Genomic DNA, 7,733 nt, shown 5'->3' with positions numbered 1-7,733 from the left:
TCATAGTAGCTCAGTCTTGAAAGTGACTCATACGTCCATCAACAGACAAATGGGTAAAGAAAATATGGTATTTACACACAACAGAGTACTACTCTTCCATAAAGAAAGATAAACAAGTCATTTGTAGGAAAATTGATGCACTTTGAATCTTTCTTTTGTTTTTTTTGGTACCAGGAATCAAATTCACTACCTCACATTTGCCAGGCAAGCACTGTACCCCTGAGCTATCTCCCCAGCCTCTGCACTTTGAGACCATAATGTTAAGTGAAATAAATTGGATACACAAGGCTAAATATCATATGGTTTCTCTTATTTGAAAAACCCAGAGTAAAAATATAGAGCAAACTAGAAGGTAGACGACAAGAAGCAAGGAGAGCTATCATTCTCAAAGGGGGAGAGACTCAGGAGATGGAAGGAGGGGGAAGCGGGAGAAGGAATAGGGGTGAGAAGAGAAATTAAGATGTGTTATGTGTATGTACCAACCTCACATAAGCAATGTAAACATTGTGTACTACAAATGTGTACTAATATACTAAAATAAAAAATATTTTAAAAATTATATAAGGAAATAGAACAAATCAACAGCAAGTAAACAAAGAACCTGATTTAAAGGGGACAAAGAACCTGAATAGGTATTTCTCAAAAGACATACAAAGGGGAAATATGTATATGAAAAATGCTCATTATCACTAAGCATCAGGGAAATGTGGTAACTATAAAGTGTATTTTTGAAAATTGTGAAAAGTAGATTTCATATGTTCTCACCACAAAAATGATAAGTATGTGAGGTACTGCATGTTAATTAGCTTACCCATTCTACCCGAATATAGAAATTTCAAAACAGCAGGTACATAATAAATATTTTTGTCAATTAAAAAATCAATAGATTTTGTCAATTAAAAATGAAATTAAGCTGGTTAAAAAATGAATGAAGAACATGGGTAACAACTCTCCAAAGAAGGTATACAAATTGCCAACAAATTATGAAAAAATAGTTAACATACCACTTGTTACATAATTGTGAATCCAAAGCACAAAGAGATATCATTTCACACCCATTAGAATGGCTAATATGAAACAAAATAAAGCCCCCAAAGTCACAAATGTCAGTGAGGATGTTGTGATCATTAACTGAGATTTGTCAACTTGAGTAGGAACCACCTGGCAGATTAATAAAACTTTGAATGTGCCTGTGGATGACTGACACCTAGGCTACAAACTGAGGAGAAGAAAACATATTGGTTGGTACAGACTCTTCAGCCTTCCAACGCAGACCCTTCTGCTTCCCCACAACGACTCGCTCTGTATTCTGCAAGGAGCTCCAGGCCTTCAACCTTCAACTGGATCTTCCCCAGCACACAGACGGCCATTTTGCATACTTCCTTCCCGATTCCATCGGGAGCCATTTTAAGTCTGCCTAGTAAATCCCTTATATAATCGTATTTCTTTATTAAATCTGTTCCTCTAGTGAATCTAAAGTGATACAGATGGAGAAATTAGAATATTGTTCCACTGTTGGTTAGAACGTAAAATGGTGCCACCACATGGAAAACTGTATAGAATATCTCAAAAAATTAAAATAAAATTATCATATAATTCAGCAATCTTCTAGAGGCAGTATTCTGGAGAGGAGAAAGAGATGCAAAACAACAACAAAAGATGTCTTTTGGACATGGTGATACATGCCTGTCATCTCAACTAGCTGGGAGGCTAATGTAGGAGAATCACTTGAGTTAGGATTTTAGGGGAAGCCTGGGCAATATAGTGAGACCTTGTCTCACACAGAGAGAAAGGAAGAAAGAAGGAAAAAAGAAAGGAAGGAAGGAAAGAAGAAGGGTTGTGGAAATTATTGCCAAATACAAAAGTATATGTGCAGTGGGTAAGATTTTGAGTCTAGGGGAACAGCAATAGGCAAAGAACAATTCCAAAAGGTCACACAGAGTAATGAGGCAGTTGAGTACTGATCAGCTAAAGTAAAAAGTCCTCACTGATTACTGAGGGCTAAAATAACCCATAGAGAGAGGCCACTCTAGTCTTTTCTGCCCACACTTGAAACAAAGGCCAACATTTTTAAATGAAGAGAAGAAAATCTGGATACTCAGTGTGTACACAAAGGAATACTTGTCAGCCACAAAGAGTGAAAAATTAACAAATGTTACAGTATAGATAAATCTTGAAAATACTATGTCAAATGAAAGAAGCCAGTCACAAATCATATTATATGATTCTATCCGTATGAAATTTCCAGAGTAGAGAAATCTTAGAGATGGTAAAACAGATCAGTGATTACTTAGCTGGTAAAGATGGGTGATTTGTTTCTGAGGTGAAAGAAATGTTCTAAAATTGATTTGTGGTGAAGACTGCATGTATCTGTGAACATAATAAACCACTGAACTGTATACTTTTAAAGAATGTGTTGTATGTTATTTGAATTATATTTCAATTAAATCTGTTTTTAAAAGAAACTTAATGGCCAGGGATTTAGCTCAGTAGCACAGCATATGCCTGGCAAGCATTAGGTCCTGAGTTCAATTTCCGGTAGCGGGAAAAAAAAAAAAAAAAAGAAAAAGAAACTTAAAAAATGTGAAGTTGCAAAGTTATAAAACCTTTAAGAGTCTTGCATAAGGATTGCTTGGGTTTCCTGTGATACAAAGGGAGGGAATGTTTGGGAGAATTTTTTTTTTTTGGTATCAAGAATCAAACTCAGAACCTTGTGCTTGTCAGGCAAGTGCTTGTGTCACTGAACTATATCCCCAACCCCCAGGGAGGGAATATTTGATCTCTTTTCTCTTACTCTTACTTTTTACTGGCCTCTTTTAAAAATTCACATGCAATCATTTCTTGCTCAGTTAGTTCTCTGCCCAATGCAACCAGACAGACTGCATTTTGGAGTTCAACCCCTCCTGCAATGGGCGTTCAAGAGTAGCGTTTGGGAGATGTGGGGTTTGTATCCTTCAGCCCATTTACTAGCCCCACCATGGCTTATCTGGCTCCAGTTCCCCAGTTCCTTTCCTTTGGTCTGTTCCACTTTCCTTGCATCAAGACAAGGACGTGCGCCCAGCACACAGCCCTGTCCCTGGGAAAACTACTTGATCAAATAACTGTGAAGACACCACAAAAAACGGGAATTGAAAGTTAGTGGTTAGAGATGGAGGAGATGTTCTGCAAAGCCTTGTTTCACTCTCTGGACGGCTTTCCCTCCGGCCAATGGGAAGTTAGTAGGAAACAGCATCACCTGTTGCTAGCAGAGAGATGTATGGGACAGAGACGTTTTTCAGTTCTGAGTTCCAGAGGACAGGAGAGAGAAGGTGACAGGAGAGAGTTAGACCCCTGGGTTCTGGGAGAGGGTTGATCCAGGTCTGAGAAGAAAGTCTCTTGGATTTGGGGAAAATGGGACCTGAACTTACAGAGAGCTGGGGTCTTTTTCCTGCAGGCACCAAGATGGGGAGAGATGGAAGCCCGATTGATTAGTGTTCCTGGGAAGACCCTGAAGGGGCCCAAAGGGAAGGATATGGCTTCTGTTGTGGGAGAAAGTGAGAGCAGATCCAGGCATAGAGCTTCTGAACCACATCAGGGGCAGTCAGTGGAGCCAAGAATCAGAGCCGAGCTGCCGGAAACACCGGAGCACACCGTCAGGTTACACAAAACAGTGAACCGGATGCCACAGCTCTGGATGGGCGAGTGTAGCACCGTCTAGATTTCCATGGACACTCACTTGGTGAGTGAAAAAGAGCTGAGAGGTGAGGGACAGACCAGAACACCACAGGCTGGGTGGCTTAACACCCCTTCCCCCCCCACACACACACAATGTGATTATCAAAATTGCCTGCAGACATTGCTAAACATCCGCTTTGGGGGAAACCACCCCAGATTGACTTAATGTTGCTGTAAGTACAGAGTGTCTCTCTCTAAGCAGGGACAAAGCCCAGCAGGGCAGATTTCCCCAAACAACTTCTCCGAGTTGAGGCCGTTGTCAGTTGTTGGGATTGTTCTGTTTGTGTCTTTTTTTGTTGTTGGTCTTTTTGAGAGAGGGTCTCGCTGTGCAGTTCAGGCCGGCCTTGAGCTCACTTTGTAGTCCAGGTTGGCCTCGAACTCGCAACAGTCCTCTTGCCTCAGTCTCCCCAGTGCTGGGATTACAAGCGTCTGCTACCATGCCCCGCTACTTAGAATGGAAAGGACAGTTTCTTTTTCTTTCTTTCTTTTTTGGTACTGGGAATCGAACTCAGGACCTTGCGCTTGCCAGGCAGGCGCTTGTGCCACTGAGCTATATCCCCTGCCCGATGTTTCTTCTTCTTCCCTGTGCCTGGATTTAGAATTTTGATACCAGCGCGAGCATCTCAGTCCTGTGCTCAGTCCTGTGGGTGGGGAAGGAAGGAGACGCAGGAAGTGAACCCAACAGTCCAAGCAGGGAGACTGGCAAACCTGAGAGGGACCTCCTTGGCCTGGTGGGAAGAGGACGGAAAGTGCTCTCCTACAGACTCAGTGGGGGTAAGGGTTGGGAAGGAGCGGGAGTGGCTTTTCACAGGAAACTTCCAGGACACTTAACAGGAGTCTTCCGATTCCCTTTTTTGGTAATCTGGCCATTTCGCCCAGAAAGCTGCAGGTTAAGGAGACTCAGATCTCCTGTCCGGACTCTACCGGGCAACAACGTCTCCACTGGAGCGCAAAGACTGCCTTTCCATTAGGGGAGGAGTTTGAGGTCCTCCAGGGGCCTCGCAGCCTGGGCGCCTCCTGGGAGCCTGCCTGCTGCTGCGCTCTCTGAAGGCGAGGACAAGCAGCTCCATTTGATAAAAACTCCGCATTACTCGTTTTTAAACCTCTGCTCGAGGCCCTTTTGCTTTGATCCTGAGGGTGCTTCCGTCTTGTATTTCCTTTGCAGAGGACAAGCAATGGATTCTTATGAAATTCAGGCAGCCACAAAACCCTCTTGGACAGCTCTATGGTTTTCCATGGTCTGTCTTGGACTCTTTACTTGGTTTTTTTGTTTGTTTGTTTGTTTGGTTGTTTGGGTTTTTTTTGTTTTTTGTTTTTGATTTTTTTTTTCCGGTACCGGGAATCGAACTCACGACCTTGCACTTGCCAGGCAGGCGCTGTGGCGCTGAGCCAAATCCCCAGCCTCCTGTCTTGGACTATTTACAAACAATGACTTTCTAGGCCCCTCAAGGAGTTGTTTTTTGAACGAAAGCCGTATAAACAACAACAGTGAAGTTTTAAAACTGAGAAACAGTAACAGGGTCAACTTCTACCAAGAAAGGAAGAGCTGACTTCACACAAAACTTTCCAGAGAGCAGAGACTCAGCCCTGCGAAAGGAGGAAGTTGTTTCAGGGCGGGGCGGCCGCTGTCTGGGCTACTCTGCCTGTGACGGGAAAGTGAAAGCGGAACAGAGCAGAGTAAGCCTCAGGGACCGTTTCTGGCGTGACCAGCTGCTTCTCCACGGGGAATTTGGCCCGTTCCCCAGTGAGCCAATGGGCAGCGAGAAGCACAGAGCGTCACTTGTATCCGGCAGACTGAGTTCCCAAGAGGTGCCCGGCACGCTGCGTGTTCAGGAAACCGCTTGGGTGCAGGAGGTTGGGGTTTTTCCTGGTTGCTTGTTTTCGTCAAGCAAGCACCACACAGAGGTTAAAGAGCAATTTTAAGCGAACAGATGGCTGGTTCTGAGAGAGGTCAGAAACGTAAAACATTTGTGATTACACAATAAAACGGCGCAACTAAGAATAAAAATATTTTGTAACAGGTTAGCCATTCATAAAGACTGTGACATTTCTTTTAATTTTTATTATGATTGGGTAAAGCACGCAATGAAGAAAAGTGAGTATATGGAAATGGGAAAAGAAACCAAGAAAATAAATATCGGAGATAAAAGACAAACATAGAAGCATCAAGTTATGGTCCTGAGCAATGGTTTGTTTGCTCCCTGATGAAGAGTCGTAAGGTCAGGTCACCGTACTAAAGGCTCTGGTCTCCGTGCTGGGCCCTGTTTTCTGCTTCTATAAGACAGCGACCAGCTGTGATGACAGATAGGGACACGGTGACCTCAGCATTCACATCTGGTAAGGAACTCAAGCTGGGGAGGAGCTGAGAATGCAGGGAGTGAGAAAGAGGGAACAGGAGGAAGAGTGGAGTTTTCTTTAAAGAACATGGAAAAGTAAACAAAGGGAGGAGATGCCAAGGAGATGAGAAGAGCGCTTAGGAGAGGAAGATTTTGAGCCTGAATTTTAAACCAGGGGAAGAATTGTCAGACAGGAAGTGACTAGAGATCAGGGAGCAGACAGAAGCGTCCCAGGACTACGTTCCAAAAAGAGGAGAGGGAAAAGGGAAACAGGAACCCTGAAAGACTCTGCTTTCCCCAAAAGCGGGGTGGTTTTTCTCCAAAATGCCTCTTTTAAACAAGAGAAGCTGCATCTATCCTTTTAAATGGCCAATGCGAAGGTTTTCTTACCATCATTGGAACTGCTGCTCCATAATATATTGCGATCAGTTATATCTCTTTAAATAGTTACTCTTTGTTTGCTTGTTTGTTTGTTTGAAATGAAGTCTCACTATGTTGCCCAGGCAGGTCTCACGCTCCTGGACTCATGCGATTCTCTTGCCTCAGCCTCCCAAGTGCCGAGACTACAGGTGTGTGCTACTGTGGCTGGCTTAAATAGTGATCTTTTCACATATGAGTTTTAATGTGTAAATTTAATGTATGTTTATTACTATGTGTTTCCACAAATTCAGAGGTAGAAAAACCTGTAAATTTCCATTTCTTCCCCCGAGATAGAAGTCTCGGGTCCGGGATTTAGAGAAGTCAAAGATGGGAAGGGAAAGTTCCAGGGGAAGTGAGGCGCTCCCCGTCACGCGCATGCAGAAGTCCAGAGCCTGGAAAGTGATGATGAATAAGAAACCCGCTGTGGTAGGAAGTACCTCAAAGTGACCACGACACGGTGCCCCAGACAGGGTGTTGGAGCAAGTGATGACGTCAGCTGCCCTGCTCAGGTGACGCACACCTGCCTCCATCCAGGGATTCTGGGGGAGGACAGGGGACCACGTGACTACAGTTACGTAGGCTGGCATTTAAAACTAAATCAATCACGGAAGGAACAGATCACCCATGAAAGCTAAAGACATGAGCCTTTAAATCGTACATTAATACAATGGGCTTTTTTCTTTATTTTTTCACATCGTATTTAGTTCTGTGTACAGCTTTCCATGATAGGGTGAAAGATCCTTGATGCCAGGAACCATAATGGTGGTCTCAGAGCTTAGCACAATCCCTGAGGCAAAATAGATTGAAAATAGTTCAATGTATACACGTGCGAAATACAGCAATTGGAGCCGAGGTTTCAAATTGAAACATTGAAAGGTAAGACCTCCCTCTAGTGGAATCACTAGGTAGTAACAGGCAGTGGCAAACAAGAATCCGGGGTGGCACCGTCTAATAGAAAGGGAAGCCAATGTACTCCATTTCAAAGTTTCTACCCATCACATTTTACCTCTTATACTGTTTTATTTATTTTTTTTATTTTTTTATTTTAAAGAGTAAAAGAAGGATAACATAATAATTACAGACAAAGTGGTAGGAAATTATCAATGGTTATTGTTTTACATATTGTTATCTACAAGATAGTTTCTCAGGAAAGCAAATAGACAAATGATAGTGAGTTACAGACAAAAGAGGTAGGAGATTATCAATAGTTGTTGTACTATACTTAGGTACCTTCAAAGTGGCTTCTAAAGAATATAAATAGAA

The sequence above is a fragment of the Chinchilla lanigera genome, unplaced genomic scaffold (genome assembly GCF_000276665.1).
Source record: "Chinchilla lanigera isolate Chin_1 unplaced genomic scaffold, ChiLan1.0 scaffold00036, whole genome shotgun sequence".
Classification (NCBI taxonomy): Eukaryota; Metazoa; Chordata; class Mammalia; order Rodentia; family Chinchillidae; genus Chinchilla; species Chinchilla lanigera.
This window is presented reverse-complemented; position numbering follows the sequence as displayed.